The sequence below is a fragment of the Benincasa hispida genome, chromosome 6 (assembly GCF_009727055.1).
Source record: "Benincasa hispida cultivar B227 chromosome 6, ASM972705v1, whole genome shotgun sequence".
Lineage (NCBI taxonomy): Eukaryota > Viridiplantae > Streptophyta > Magnoliopsida > Cucurbitales > Cucurbitaceae > Benincasa > Benincasa hispida.
Genome location: NC_052354.1, coordinates 11,582,318 through 11,600,007, shown reverse-complemented (window position 1 = coordinate 11,600,007; position 17,690 = coordinate 11,582,318). Strand labels below are relative to the sequence as shown.

General features: G+C 33.1%; 1 pseudogene; it reads left to right on the top strand.

Annotated features, from left to right (window-relative positions):
* LOC120079874 overlaps positions 1 to 17,690 on the top strand; it is a 74,748-nt pseudogene that overhangs the window by 29,461 nt on the left and 27,597 nt on the right.

The window sequence follows — 17,690 nt, the reverse complement described above, 5'->3', positions numbered from 1 at the left end:
CTTTCTTTAAAGGTACGAAGGAACTTAAAAAAATAATTTAGATCTCTTCTCTTTTTTGGATCGAATCATGACGTAGTTCAAGTTTTTTTTTTTTTTTTTAACTGAATTAAACTTGAAGTTTCTTTTAAGCTGCCTACATACCCTTCTTAATGATAGGGATCAAGTCATAATGTAGTTCGAAGAGATTTTTTTTTCCTTTTTATGCGCGACTGAACTTAAATTTCTTTAAGTTGCCTACATACCCTTTATAATGAAAGGAATCAAGTCGTAATGTAGTTCATACAATTTTTTTTTTTTTTGGGCCGTTCACATTTTAAGCTCATGTGGGCTAGGAGCATCATGCAGTTTAGACTCTTGCGATGAAGACCTTCTTCATTTAAACTTCAGAAGCTCTTATTTCATCGTGGTTTTGATTATCTTCTTCATTTATAGGATTCGTCAATATGATGAGTTTTGGCTTCACTATCAAGGAACCTTCTGTATTTATGTCAACAGAAAATTTCCTCTTCATGCGTGAAGGGACACGACTGTGAATCTTTTCGTCATTGTTTTCTTCATGGAATGACGTTGGCTTCAAGATTTTCATCCTTTATTTACGTTGATTGCTTGTTGTCTTGAGACGATCAGAAGTAGATGTTGAAGGTTGATCTTTCTTTGATGTGGATATACTTAGCCTTTTGAAAGCTAAAGTTTGAGTAGAAGTAGTTATTGGACATTGGTCTTCTTCTCCTACCGTGGCCATACTCAATCTTTGAAAGACTGAAGATCAAGCACTTAAAGGCTTAATACGATCGAAGACAGAAGTTCTTTGCTTCATTTCTTCTGAGTCGTTGACTTCTTCGACAGTTATATGATTGTTATCGACTTTCACTATGCCGACAGTGTGACATGAAATAACTTCTAATACTTTCTCTGGATGATTATTGAGAAAGCTTCTTGGGAGAAATTCTGCCAAAGTTTCCGGCCGTCGGAATTGAGGGAAGTCTTTGTCTTTTTTCTTAGCAGGCTTCGGCTTCCGTGTCATCTTTTTTCCTTTCTTTTTATGAGTCTTGTTTCTTCTTCTATAGTTTCGATAGGAACGCGACTCTTTTTGGGTGGAGTTTGGTTGTCTTCTCTTTCGATGAGTCACTACTATCCACCCTTCGTTGTCATCTTCAACAAGCTCATCTTTCTTTTCGGAATTTGCTGTTTGAATCTCTTGTTGGAACCGAACAACTATAGGCTTGAATTCTCCAAACTGGATCGGACTTTGTCTTTGAGCATGAGACACAGACAGTATTGGAACATTTGAAGTCACCATTACTGTAGCGTGATTTGTCTGAGCTACTTCATCCAAATCTAGCTTAATCTTCTTTTCACGAGCCAACTTCATAATTCGTTCCTTCAGCACCTTTCAACTGGGTGACTAATGACCCGATGATACTTGAAGTAGTTAGGATCATCTATTTTTCCTTCTTGTTCTGGCCACTTGCATTCCGATAGCTGAATAAGTTGCTTCTCTAGTAGTTGCTCCAACATATCAGCCACATTAGAGTCAGGGAATGGATAAACCTTCTCTTGTCGTTTTTTAAGAGTTGGACGATGCTTCTCACCCTCATTGTGCCTTCTTTCAAATTTTGTTTGTTTTCCTTTGGAGGAAAATTTCAGCGGAGTCACATGAACGACCATAGATTCTTTTGTGGCACTACCCATGATCTTTTCAGTGCCCTTGGCATCATTTTTGTATTTTCTCCCTTCAGAGACTAGGAAATCTTTAGTTCCCCCTATTGGCAATGCTCAGCTCCATATCATGAGCGCGTGTTGCCAGCTCCTCAAACGTACGAGGTTTTATCCCTTGTAGGATATAGAGAAGCTCCCAGTGCATGCCTTGAGTGCACATCTCCATTGCAGATAATTCAGTAAGTCTATCTTTGCAATCCAGACTTAAAGCTCTCCATCGGTTGGTGTAATCGATGACTGTCTCTCCCTTCCACTATTTAGTGTTTGTCAGCTCCATCATGCTAACAATACGCCTTGTACTGTAGAAGCAGTTCAGGAACTCCCTTTCTAGTTGTTTCCAACTGTCAATCACTTCTGGCTCTAAATCAATATACCAATCGAAAGCACTTTCTTTCAAGGTATGGACGAACTGCTTGACTAGCTGGTCTCCTCTAGTTCCTGCATTTTCATAGGTTTCAATGAAGTGTGCAACATGTTGTTTTGGATTGTCCTTTCCATCGAACTGCTATAACTTTAGAGGTTTATACTCAGTTGGCATTCTCAGGTTGTCGATTCTCTTAGTGTATGGCTTGGAGTACATATAGAAGGTTTGCAACGGTTCTTCGTACTGAGCTCTTATGGGGTTTGTGATCATATCCTGGAGCTGTTGAACTGACAGGGAGGCAACAGAGGTGGATTGTGGTGGCTTATTTTCCTGCAAGACAGTCTTTCCTTTGTCATTGACTTTTGTAGCTGGGGATTGACTTGATTCAGTAGTATCTCGAGCCTGTATCTGATCTCTAAAAGTAGCGATTTCATGATCTCGCTCCTCTACAGCCTTTATTAGGAGGTTTATCTTTACCTCCATCTCTGCCATGGTCGACTTAGTCGTTACGTCAATCATCATGACAAACACTACATCAAGATGTGATTCTTTCTCTGATAGATCAGTAGTAGAAGCATAATTGTCGAACAAGGGGTTTTTTCTGATGACGATCCCGCCTTTAGGAGATTCCATCAGCTGGTCCCAGATTTCCTCCGTGATGACAGAGTTTATGCAAGTGTTGTTTGCGATGGTAGCTTTGGATACAACTTTCTTTAGTGCCATTTGTAGATTTGTTAGACTTGGATGACGAGAGAGAGATGAGAGGTAGAGATGTCCCACCGAGCGTGCCAATTTGTTCATGCGAGGTTTCCAAAGAAACGTGTTTCGTGGAGTTGAACTTGAGTTGGTGTTGGTGTTGGTGTTGGAGTTGATTTGATGTGATGTGGTTCGATCTCTAATATTTGATCCTCTGATTCTCTCTCAGTTGGATGAATATGCTTGACTTGGAGAAGAAAAGCGCCGAACGTTCTTGAAGTAGAAGTCTTGGAAGCTTGGAGTAGAAGCCTTGGAAGAGTATTTGTGTCTTTAAAGGTCTTCTGCCTTATAGGAGTGCAGCTTCAGGAGTCTTGGAAGCTTGAAGTAGAAATCTTAGAAGAGTATTTGTGTCTTCAAAGGTCTTCTGCCTTATAGGAGTGCAGCTTCAAGAGTCTTGGAAGCTTGAAGTAGAAGTCTTGAAAGAGTATTTGTGTCTTCAAAGGTCTTCTGCTTATAGGAGTGCATCTTCAGGAGTCTTGGAAGCTTGAAGTAGAAGTCTTGGAAGAGTATTTGTGTCTTCAAAGGTCTTCTGCCTTACAGGAGTGCAGCTTCAGGAGTCTTGGAAGCTTGAAGTAGAAGTCTTGGAAGAGTATTTGTGTCTTCAAAGGTCTTCTCTTATAGGAGTTCAGCTTCAAGAGTCTTGGAAGCTTGAAGTAGAAGTCTTGGAAGAGTATTTGTGTCTTAAAAGGTCTTCTATCTTATAGAAGTGCAGCTTCAGGAGTCTTGGGAGTCCCCTGCTTGTTAGTGAATTCTCTCTGGGTCTTTTGAGTGTAGAAAATGTTGCTCTTACAAATGAAGAGAACTTCTCTATTTATTAGAGTTCTCAGGTGGGATTCGTGGGCTTGGTTGGTCCATGAGCCTGATCCTTAGGCCCAATTAGTTGGTTTTGGGCCTGATCTGGGATTTAGGTCCAATTCAACTTTTTTTGTAGTTTGTACTTTTAAGCCCAAATAATAATATCAAATTGGACCAATTTAATCTCATTCGATTCATCCGTGTGACGCCATCGAAACTTGTCTTCAATTCAATTCGGGACATGTGTCAACTTCTAATTGGACCCAAAGTTAATGATTTAGAAATTTGTCGTTAATTTAGCAAACAATGTGGTGACTTGTGATTGGTCCAAAATTTCTCGTTCAACAATTATTTTAAAAACCAATCTAAAACGAAGCCTTAATGGGTATTTTGTAGGGATGTAAATGGGTTGAGTTGGACTGGGTTAAAGGTGTTTTCTCGACCAACCCCAAAGATTTGGATTAGATGGGTTGGCAACCCAAAAGACCAAATAAAATGTCTAAACCAACTTAACCCAACCCTTAAAATTCAACTTTGATTGGGTCGTTGGGCTATAGTTTATATTTTTCTTTTTAATTAAAATATGTAAATTTATCTATAACATATAATACTAAATATCTATGATATTTATTACAAACTTTAAACAAAGGAATATCATAAAAGTTATAAAAAAAATAAAAATTTAGCGATTAAACAATACAAAATAATCAAAAAAAATTAGAGAGAGGGATCTCTTGCTTGTATTGACAAAATTTAATATATCTCACATAATTCACATAAAAATAATATATCATAAAGTATATAATAATACTTAGATATTGATAATAGAGAAACTATATTTTTTATATATATATAATTGGCTAAATCAATATCTAAATTATCTAAAAATAGCCTAGTATATTCTAACCTAGTATTAATAGTCTAGTATAATAGGCTAGCTCTACACTGATGTATATTATACATTGCAGATTTAAAAAAATGCAGATATAGTTGAATGGTAAAATTTCTCCTTGCCAAGAAAAAGATGCGGGTTTGATTCCTGCTATCCGTCGAGGATGAGGATAATAGGTTAATTTTTTCATTTAATAGGATAAATTATTAAGTACTTAAAATTTTGGGTTGCCCATTTTTTTTTTACTCAACCCAACCCAACAAAAATAGGAAAAAAAATTAATCCAACACAATGCATTTTGGGTTGAGTAGTTCGAGTTATCGGGTTGTCAAGTCATTAGAACACCCTATTTTTTTGGTTTAGGGACAATGAAGGAAATAGCAAAATCGGGGGTGCCTTTTGTTTTTTTATAAAAAAACGGAAATAATAAGATTTTTGGCAAAAGCATGCCGTGCACATGATATATATATATTTATTCTGCAAATTGTCCTTGGTATGGTCGACTAACCATATTTTCGAGTACTGTATAATTGCTATGCGTGTATAAATTCTCAATAGAAATATGAAACCGTCAGTTATGAGACGGTATATCAATTTTCAATAGAAATACAATGTAAATTGAGTCGTCTATTATGAGACTTCAATCTAACGAACTCAAGAGATAAAGATGCTAAAATTTTCTTCCATTTTAAAATTTGAATTAAAAATTTCATATTTGTTTTGATTTAATTTAACCACTTTTTTAAAATATTTAAAATTAATCAATTTTTAATTTGTTTATCATCATTGTGATTTTAATTTTATAATATATATTTAGATTTTACATTATTTTTTTTTTATTTTGATTGTTTTTAAATTCGAATTAATCTTTTTTATCCTGATTAGGATTTATTTAATATTTTATACATATTATTATCTAACAAACTGTATATTTTATTTAATTTTTATCATTTTTTATATTTTTAATAACTTTTTATTCATTATCATCTTATTATATCATTATATCATTAATTTATCTTTTTGACAAACAAATCATTATTCACTTTTGTAATCTTGTTGTTTTTGTTATGCCTTTATAACGAGCTAAGCTTCTACAGTTTGATGGTTGATGAAGTTATAAATATAGTGTAATTGTTGAAGTTTAAATGAAAATTAAATTATGAATACAGTGTAATTGTAAATAAACGAGCTCTCTTTCTGATGTTTCTCTCCCAAATTATATTTGAATCTATATTTTATTATCAAATTAGATTTTATCTAGCTATTTATCGAATTAATCACAATAAACAAAAACTTTTTGATTTTTTTTCTAATTTATATTTGAATTTATCTTTTATTGTCAAATTTAATTTTATCTAACTTTCAATTTGTTTAAATATTTGTTACAAATTCAATTGTATCTATTTTTTTCATTTATTCATATTGTTATCAAATTAATTTGATTTTTCCCCATTTTTTTCGATGTTTTCAGTTTTTCATATAAAACACGTAATCTAAATGGACATTAAACTTTAAATATTTAAAACATGCACATGTATATATAAATATATATGTTTAGTTTGTTATTATTATTATTATTATTAACAAAAAAAAAACCATAAATCTCATCTTCTTCGCTTAGCCGCCTCCAAAATCTCTTTATCTCCTTCTCAATCTCATGTGTTCGATCGTTGGTTCAGCAACCATTTTGTAAATTTCATCGTCTTGACTAGCTTTTGACGACCACCCTCGTCGGGTCGCTGATCTTTTTCGTTCGCACATATGTTTCCTGCTTTTGTTCCTATTTTGAATATCATTTTCAACAATGACATTCTAGGATTGATAATATTTAAAGTTGGATTTCAAGATCCTATGATCAAAATTGTCACAATAGAATGAATAAGATAAAACTCCTTACAACTGATTTGGTGTCAAAAGCAATCATATTTCTAATAGTCACATAAGTAGCAATTCTTTCAAATACTCACTTGCCAACAACTTCACTAATACAATCAACTTTACTCTTCCTCACATTGGAGGAAGTCCATCATTGCAGACATCCATAAGTTTCTAATGATCCCCACCACCTGGTTGTGATCTTCTCTCGCATACGCATTTATAGGCGGCTAGAAGCATTAAGGACCATATTGGGTGATTTTAATTTTTTCCTTTGGAATATTTAGATATTGTATATTTGTGATTCTAGAATGTTTAGATAGTATTTGTGGTTATAGAATGTTTAAATAGAGTGTATTTGTGATATTCGAGTTGTCTTTGAAGCAGTGTATCTTTGTATGTACTTAATTTTGTTGTTTTATGGTAGTTTTGTCATTTACTCATTAGTATTTTCTATTATATAAATTTATTTTACTATTTTTATAATTTTGAAACCTTTTTACCATTTTTCTAAAGAAAATTTTAAAATTTACTATTTCTCTTGTCAGTCATTTGGTTAATACAACTTCACACTAAAAAAGAGGCAAGCCACGACTGAATATTCTATCTACTCATATACTTGACCTTATGATAAATAGCTCAAATAAAAATTTTAGGTGAATTTGTCATGATAACAAAGAATGTCATCTTCAAGCCTAGTTGTGGAGTTTAACATGGAATGCAACAGTTTAATGTTTATTGTGCCTAGAAAGAGCATGATGATAGATTGAGTTTTAAAATAATGTATCTACTCACGCTTGATTTTTAAAATTATCATTAAATATTAATAATTAATTCGTAAAAATACTAATTGAATTTTTTGTTACTATATGGATAAAAAAATGTCAATAAATATATTATTAACTATAGTATATCAATCTTCTTCCCCAAACTATAACCATAAAATTGTCTTAAATAGTTCACTCGGGTGGTATATTATACCTCGACCACGAGACTAGAGATTTGTATATCCACTACTACATGTTTAATCTAAAAGTTATGAGAAAAACACATTTTTGTCCCTAAATTTTGGTCTAATTTCTATTTAGTCTCCAAATTTCATAATATTATACATTTGGTCTTTAAGTTTTGAGTTTGGTTTCAATTTAGTCCTTACGTTTCAAAATGTTACTATTTTAGCTTTGACATTTGGGTTTTGCTTCAATTTGGTTTTTATGTTTCAAAATTTACACTCTTGATCTCGATTATTCACTAAATACTCATTTTCCACCTTTTATATTAAGTTATGTTAATAAATTAAAAGTCATTAATAGAATTATAATTAATTAAGTTTCACTATTTTTTTTTATCATTTTTAAATTTAATTTTAAATTTTCACTTCATAATTATTTTTAATTAATTAATAGAAACTGATGTTAATGATTGAAAATAAGTATTTAATGAAAAATTAAGATTAAAAATGTAAAATCTTGAAACCTAGGGACCAAATTGAAATAAAAGTCAAAGCTCAAAGGTAAATTTACAACATTGTAAGTACTAAATTGAAACAAAACTCAAAATTTAAGGACATTTGAAAATTAAAGATCGGATAGAAACTAGACCCGAAATCAAAAAGGTATTTTTTTCAAAAATTATTTTATATGTATCAACTCCAGCATTATTTATCCACTCCTACATGACACATGTTATACTAAAAAATATATATATAAATTTATCATAATTTTAACTTAATACATCACAAGTTTTTTTCTTCCCATTGTCTCACACTCAAAAAAATACTTTTTTATATAAACAATAATGAATTAAAATATAAAACCAATAAGGTGAAGGTGTCACATTTTCTTATTGGGCGGTGAATAGTTGGAAGGCCGAATTCAATTTTGGCTGTTTCTTCTGTCGTCGTGTGGGCCCAGCCATGATGCCACTAACTAAAGTACAAGTGGCTGCTGATTAGGTTTTATTTACGAATGGATTGAATCTGGACCGTTCTTGATTGATGGTCCTGATCTTTTAATTATTTTAAATAATTTTTAAAAAATTAAGATACCAAAAAAAAAAAAAAAATCAAATATAGAAAATAGGGCAAACTATTTACATATAGCAAAATTTATCAAATAGGCTAATCTCGTATTTTTTTTTTTTTTTTTTGCTATATGGGTAAGTAGTTTCATATTTTTTCTATTAATAAGAATTTCTAAAAATTAGTAAAAAAAGTTAATAATAAATGGGAGTTTTCCTCATTAAAAATATTAAAGGGGTGTTTGACACGGTAACATGAGTTGATTTAAGTTTGTATAATATACCAACTCATTGTTTGACTCGCTAACTTTAAATGTTGGTAGAGTTGAGTTGGTATATTTTACCAACTCACCCTAACTCTCTCTTCTTCCCATTTTTTCGATGGCTCTACTATCGGCCACTGTCACACTATGAAAACTAACTCAGGCTCCGACAACCACCTTCGATGACAACTCCGGCGACCAACTCCGGGCTACGACAACCACCTTCGATGATAATTCCTGCAACGGAATTCGGACTTCGACAACTATCTCTGATGACAGCTCCAACGACCAACTCCAAAGCTCCAACAACCTTCGCATGACCAACTCCGATAACTAATTCTGGCCTCCGACAACCACCTTCGATGACCCAACTCTGACGACCACCTTCGCGCTACCAACTCCGACGACCAATTGGCTTCGACAACAAACTCTGATGACCAACTCCGACAACCACCTTCGTAGGCTTGAACAACCACCTCCGACTACAAACTCTGATGAAAATCACCTTCAATAATCACCTTTGAGTGAACAACTCCGATGACCAACTCGAGGCTTGGACAACCACCTTCGACGACAAACTCCGACAACCAACTCTAATACCACCTTCATGCGACTAACTTCGGGCTTCGACAATCACCTCCGGCTACAATCTCCAACGAAAATCATATTCGATGATCAACTTCGACGACCACTTTCGCCTGACGAACTCTGGGATTCAAAAACCACCTATGATGACAAACTTTGACAACCAACTCTAATGCACCTTCATGCAACCAACTTCAGGTTCCGACAATTACCTCCAACTACAAACTCCAACCAAAATCATTTTCAATAATCAACTTCGACAACCACTTTTGACTACTATAAGATTGATGACGGTTTATGTTGTAGGGTTGTTGATTATATAAAAATATTATTTTGTGTACATTAAGTGCAATATTTATACGTAAAAATTTGTATTTTTTTTTTATTTAATTGAATTCACATATCAAATGAGTGTTAAGAATATTTAGACGAAAAGTATGTATATAATTGAAAAGTATGTAACATATAACAAAAAAAACCATAAAATAATTTTTTTTCCTGGAACATTTTCCAATAAGAATTAGTGAAAAATAAAGATTTGTTCTCTCCTCCAAATGAGAGGAAATGAAAGTGAAATTGTTGAAGAAATGTGCTATGATGATGAGGGAGATTTAATTAAAAACATTAATGACATAGTAAAAATATAGAGCAACAATAAGAAGGAGAAGAAAATGATGATGATAATGAAATTCATGGAGAAAAATTAGTTGGAATCAAAAGTTTTGATTTTGCTTTGGTTTCTCATTTTATTTAAACATATTTCTATAAGAAATGTAATGTGTAAATTGTTGTTCATTGCCCAAGAAAGAAAGAAAGAAAGAAAGAAAGAAATAAAGAATTGTTTTTTAAATAAAAATATAAAAGAGAAAATTTCAATCCATATTTTATTCAAACAAAGATATGTAGAATTATTGAATAAAAAAGTTTCAAAACAAAAATATTAATCATAAAGCATATTATTGAATAAAAAAGTTTAAAAAACTACATCAGATACCCAGATATATGAACTCAATTTGAACCCTAAAAACAAACATATGAACATAGACTTGAACATAGACTAAATAACTACACTCCAACCATAGACATATGAACTCTACAGACATATAAACTTCAGACATCCTATCTCAACTCTGCGCCCCAAACAACCTTTAAGTGTTTGTTTGTTCGCATGTTTTACTATAAAATTTTCGGTAGATATTTAATATAATTTTTTAAAACTCACGCTATTATTGTTCTAGGAAATTTTAAAACTCGTGTACAATTATAGTTTATGAACTATAAAATAATATCAATTAATAATAATTATTAATTTTAGTTAATTATTAAGTATAAATATATTATTTAGACTTAATATATTTCAAATAATATATTATCTTTAAACTATTTAATACAACATTTTATTTATTCATTATTAATATTCTAATTAATTTATATTTATTTAATTATTTAGTTAATATTTAATACAAAATATTCATTTATTTTTATTTTAAGTGATTAAATAATATAATATAGAAATATGTTAAGTAATGCTAAATTTAATTTATAAAGACATTCAGGTCACGTTTACCCCGCTGGAATGAACAATTGTGTAATGGTTGCATTCCAATTAATGGATCAACCGAAATGGACTTGAATTGTAAAATGGGTGGATTGTTTTTTTTTTTTTTTTACGGTTTCCCATATATGTTTTCAAAAGTAGTCTGATCATGATTGTGTCTGTTTACCTTTTAGTTGTAATTGAACAGTTAAATTAAAATGACTAAACTACCCCTCAAACCTTAACCAAATTTACTCCCAAACGACAAGATGTCCCTCGCACAACATCCCAAAAAAAATCTCTTGACCGATTGTATTTTTTTTTTTTTTTTTTGTCTTCTTCTTGCTTCAATGTCTAAGTTACACTTTTTATGGTCTATCATCTGATTGTTCCATCGTCTATCAGTAAGTACACTAATATTTTTTGCTATTATACTTTATTAATCATTCTTTTCACATTGTAGTCCTCCTTCGATTTTCTGTTGATCCCTCTTTGTTTAGGGCCACGACACATAGCTATATTGAAGAAATCGAATTCCTCAATGGAAATGTGTGAACGTATGTGCCAATGAAATTCATTTTGGAAAACTTGAAAAACAAAAAATATATAGAACATGTACATGATAAACATTAATTCTGCAACATGCTTTTCAGGAATGAGAAGAATACCTCTTGAAGACCGCCTTTAACAAAATTCTTCTCCTTGTGTCAATCTGGCAAATAGTCATGAACACCAAGTGAGACATTACCACTTGGTTTCCTCATTATTCTCCAGACAAATATTAAGGATGGTTAGAAACGAGAAATTTGTGTGAGAGAAAGCTTGAGGAAAAAGATGAAGTTTATTGAGAGAACCTTTCTTTTCTGCCTTATGCGTTGGAATCATCAATCTGTTGCGATTTATTTCCTGAAACCTTGTAGTTATTTGATATAATATTTTATTATTTTAATTTGCAATAATTAGTTATCAATTATGAAAAAAATCCAACGTTATTTCACGAGACTTGAAACAGTATATAATGGGCATACAAGTGGATCATATTTCAATTAATAACTTAAAAGGTCTATAGTATATGGATTAAGGTTGGTTGTCTTATCTTGGTAACATTATGGATACGTGTTATAAGTGTTGGGTTTTATGTCCTAAAACTCGTGGTTTGTAAACAATTAAACTTATTCTGAAAATTCAATAAGTTATTATTGAATATATGAATTGCTTATTTCGTTTTAGAAATAAATCCAATAAACTAAAAGATCCATGACTATTACATGAGTACTTGAACTTTATGTGGAGACATAAAAGTGGACCAGGTTCGAGTAAATAGTCAATAGTATATGAATAAGGTTGGATGCCTTATTCTGGTAACACTATCGGATGTGACCCACTCTGTAGTTGTTACAAGGAGTTGTAAAGTGCTACAGATGAAGTGATCCTAATTCGTACATGCCATGACATGAGGAGTAGGAGTGTTCTATGCAATGAGCTTGTACAAGATTGGACCATGAAATAAGTCACTCTTACTTTATAATGATGTTTATTGTTTAAGACTGACTATTTCATAGCAATGACCTAGGTAACTTGACCTTAATTCTGAGCTAACTATGAACTCCTGTTTATTCGGGTTATCCTTAGATTTGCTTAGGTGAGAGTTGGCTCAACAGCGCTGGCTCAATAAACCTCTATTTCAGGGGTAAGACAGGGTAGATAGCTGGGGACATAGGGTGCAAGATGGAATTCACTCCTACCCGCTTTCAGGGATAGTAGAGAGGTTGTTCCCTTAAATGCTAACTCTGGGTCTTGAACAAGGGACCCCACCTTCTCATTCGTCCGAGAGGGACTCGGTTTGACGATTGGACCGCAAACTAATTTTTCATTAGAGGATTAGTGTAACACCACAAAAGTTTGTGGTAGTGTAATTTTAGTAATTTTTATTATTTGAGGGTGTTTTTGAAATTTTGGACATTTAAGTGTAATTGCTGAAGTTTAATTATGTGAAAATTAGGCTTTTCATGTCACATAATTTACGATCGAAATTCATGTTTCACTTCGTGTCACCCTGGGAGTGATCTCCATTCGGAAAGTGTTTACATGAATCGAGATTTTGGTGAATAAGGGAAGTTGTTCACCCTAAAATCAAAAGTGATGTTTTGATTTTAATTTTCACATCCCGAGATGCTTACATCGTGAGGTTCATGCGGCACTTCGTGTCACTCTGGGAATGACCTCCATTCGGAAAGAGTTTGCATGAATCAATATCAAGGTAAATGAGGGGAAGTTGTTCAATGGAAAATCAAATATATGATATATTGATTTCAATTCTCACGTCCCTAGAAGATTCCCACCGTGAGATCCGTGCAGCATTTCGTGTCACCCTGGGAGTGACCTCTATTTGGAAAGTGTTCGTCATGAGGTAAAGATCAAAGTAAATGGGGGAAGTAGTTCATAGTAAGTGAGTGAAGGATATGTGTCAACATATCCTACGGTCTCTTCTGTTGGTTTGGACCGTGAGATTTCTATGTTGCGCCTTCTTATCGTCTTTAAGTCGACCTCGCTAGTCGTTTAACGACGACTATCCCGTCAGAGGGTTTTAACATAGGATTCAGAACAACTTAAACTCTAGAGATAGATAGCATTTATAAAGTCGTTTTCAACTTTGACTTTCCAAATTTCAAAGCATCGTTGGGGCCGACTTCTGAGGTCTGAAAACAAAGGGTTACACTTACAGAATTACTAAAGAGTTAGTAATTTCTGACAAAAAAATGGTAACTAAATGACTATCGGAATATGAGTTATTCTGGAGATAGTATTTAGTAAAAACTGTATTGCTGTAGTGTCGTTGCAAAAATAATATTGGGTATATTATTACTTTGCTAAAAACTTGATTGGATTTAAAAAGCAATTTACTCATAAAATTTGTTTATATTTTTCACAATGACAAGTTCACTAGTACAATTGTTGGCATATGATAAACTTATTGGGGATAATTATGTCACCTGGAAAACAAACCTTAATACTATACTAGTGATAGATGATCTATGGTTCATTTTAACTGAGAACTGTCCTCCCATTCCTAGCTCAAATGCAAATCGAACTATTCGAGATGCATACGACAAATGGATCAGGGCAAATGACAAAGCCCATGCCTATATTCTTGCCAGCATATCTAATGTTTTGACAAAGAAACACGAGAATATAGGTCTGCCAAAGAGATTATGGAATCTCTTCGTGGGATGTATGGACAACCGTCTTTCTCTCTGAGGCATGATGCTATTAAATATGTTAACAATGGTCGTATGAAAGAAGGGTCCTCTGTTAGAAAACATGTCCTGGATATGATAGTCCATTTCAATGTGGTAAAAGTAAATGAGGTTGTCGTTGACGAGAAAAGTCAAGTTGGTTTTATTCTAGAATCTCTTTCGAAGAGTTTTCTGCAGTTATACACGAACGCACTTATGAATAAAATAGAATATAACTTGACTACTCTTCTCAATGAGCTACAGGCTTACCAGACTATAATGAGAGCAAAAGGTCTGGAACTGGAAGTAAATATTACTACCGTTGAGAAGAGAGGAACGTCCTCAAAAATCCTGATATTGCTTCTTCTTCACAGACTAAGAGTATTACAGTTAAGAAGAACAAGGGAAAAGGGAAGAAAAAAAAAACACGCTGGTAAAAGAGGCAAGGCTAATGTTGCATATAAAGGAAAATGTTTCCATTGAAATGAAGAAGGGCATTAGAAGAGAAACTATGTGCAGGTCCGACCCTTCCGTTTTTATGGAAGCTTTTGCATGCAGCTTCTCCCTTTCTAAGAGGAGTGGATCTCACTCAGCTTGTCATATAGTAATCCTGATCGAAATATAGCCTGCAGTTGATGCCGTCTTGTCTCAATTCCGAGCTTCCCTATAACATTGCCACTGTAAACGGGTCCACAATAGGAAGTGATTAGTCCAACCGAGGTTCATCAACCATTTACGATATTTGATGACTTGTAGAAATAGAAGTTATTTTGGCTCTTAAGTTAGAACAACTAATGTTTTTAATGATAAATTCTCCTCATTTTTAGAAGAAACGCATGGAATTAGTCAAACATTAGCAAACTCATGCAAAAAGATGTTTATTACTAAAATACTGCGACACTAACGCATTATATTGCAGGATTTCAACAAAAGACTAACACATGACTAAGAAGTGTCGCAGGCAAAGTTCTAACGCATGGGTCATGCGTCGGAGGGATTCAACGCAGAGAAGATTCATTGATTCAGGCTGTTTGTGTCAAATCACTACTTGCAAGCATGGGCACCTGCAGCAGGCGGCGTCTAAAGAGCTTTTGAATGTCAGGCAGCTGACTAGGGCATGGACTTTAATGCTGCCATCACCAAGCTGGAGATGACCAACACCTATAACTAGATGAAATCCCTCCAGAGTTCAGGTTCAGAAAATTTCAAGTTCTCACTCTCATTATTTAGCTTAGTCTTAGTTTTAGATCTCTAGAGCTGTGCTGTGGTGCCAATAAGAGCAGAAGGGAAGAGAACCACCATCACCATCGATCAAGGAGCGGAGGAAGCCGAGCTTGAGAGAGACACTTCGTCCAATTCTTATACAAGTGATTGTACACAACTAGAGTTGAGCCAAAGAGATACAAGAGATTGTACTCTGTGGCTTGACTCAGTTCCTTTCATCTCATTTATCGCTTTCATCTTTTCATCTGATTAAGTATTTCTTTTGTAAAGACAATCTGCTTCTTTATAAATTTATATATTTGATCTATCACACTTTGCCATTGTTTATTTCTTGTTTATGTTGAATGCATCTATACTTCATGCAAAATTTCATTTCAAATGCTTAAGCCAACTTGATCAATTCATCCTTAGCTTAGATTATTAGAGAGAATAAATAAGCCAACATCAAGTAGAACGGCAAGTACATCTAGAGATAGACTTACTAGTGTTTATTGCATTCTGTGTTCGACGCATACATCCTAGAGATAGGTTTTGTATGTTATTCGCATTGAGAAGTGTCGAATAAGAGTCTAACGCATAAACAAAGATAAGCAAATCATCCCATTCTAGTTCGTGTACATTCATCTTAGATCGACGCATACCACTTGCACTAAAACCCATTTCCACACGACCCATTATTATCTACTCAACTCTTTTGTATCTTCTTACACAAGCACAACACCTTAGTGTAAATAACACATTTCTTCAAGCATTTAGGAAACTCTTATAACAGCTACAATGCAAGGTTTGCATTAGCTTAAACTGAATCTCTGAGTTCGACCCTGGACTTACCAGAAACCTAATTTGGATTTATACTTGGGGGTCTGATTTAGGAAAACTTGAACGCCAATAGTGGAGTGTCGTACGTTCTGTTGCACATCTATAATACATCAACGTGTTACAAATACATCAACGCATTAAAGCATCAACACATCATTCATACTTAGAACTTATTTTTCCAAATCAGTTTATACAATACACTCATAGTGCGAATCACGATAGCAACGAACAATATTCGATCAGAAAGTTCTTCGAGCTCAGTACCTTGCAAAGAAAGCAAAACAGGCAAACTAGTTCTTGAAGATTGCTTATTGTCCTCAAGTTGACCAGTGGGAGATGTTGCTATCAGAAGATGATTCTTATCTACTTTTGTTGTTGTAATAAAAGTTATTTTGTGTTGTTATAAAGAACAAATTGTATAAATTTTTGTTGTAAATGAAATGCTCATTAACAAAAGTTATGTTTGTTCTGTTGCAAAGCAACTTCTATTAGGACCAACTTAGTTATAAGCCATTTGCAAATATTTAGATATTTAAAATGGCTAGATATCAATAAAGGAAAATAATTATTTAACCTAAGTGATAAGTTTAGAATACTTGAAAAGTTCAAGGTGTACAAAACTTATTAGAAAAAATAAAACCGAAATATTTTGATTTGATCAAAGTCTAGAAAGTTTGAGATTTCTAGGACTATTTGATAGAACATGAAATCCAGTAAAAACTTTTTACACCTAGTTGCCTTGATTGTTTTTCCAACACCATTCCAATTTTAAGGTATTTATGAAATTCTATATGAGATATAGAAAAAGCTGTTTATGAAATGCAAAAGTTGTTTACATAGTTCAAAAATTTGAAAAGATCGATATAAATGTTAATACCGAAACCTTAAGTATTGGAATATTGTTCGAGATCACCTTGTATTATTTGTTTCCATAAAAGCTTGCATATATCAATAAAGAGTTATTGATTAAAACTGACACTATAAACAAAAGTTGTTTCAGACAGGTTAGATGCGTCTTACTCAAAGAGTTGAGAGTACCTCGATGTAGTGGGAGGAATGTATGACTTCCTAGCCATTATTGAGAAACAAGTGTTATGGTGATAAGATGCATTCCTCATATAGTTTAATAAGAGATCCATTGTATACTAACATGTTTACAGTGATTCTCTCAACTAAAGTGTTTGAGAATCTCCTAGTAAGACTAGGACTATCAGGTATATAACTTAGGACAAGTGGGAGAAAAACTGGGTATGTGATACCGAATGATAAATCATGGGTATGTGATGCCCTAGTTTATTGTATTTCTCAGTAAAAACTAAAAAACTCATATTATATATTCAAATATATATGTTACCACTGGAGTTTTAGTCCAAATGGGAGCTTGTTGGGTTTTATGTCCTAAAACTCTTGGTTTGTAAACAATTAAACTTATTCTAAAAATTCAATAAGTTGTTATTGAATATATGAATTGCTTATTTCGTTTTAGAAATAAATCCGATAAACTAAAAGATCCATGACTATTGCATGAGTACTTGAACTTTATGTGGAGACATAAAAGTAGATTAGGTTCGAGTAAATAGTCAAAATGATCTATAGTATATGAATA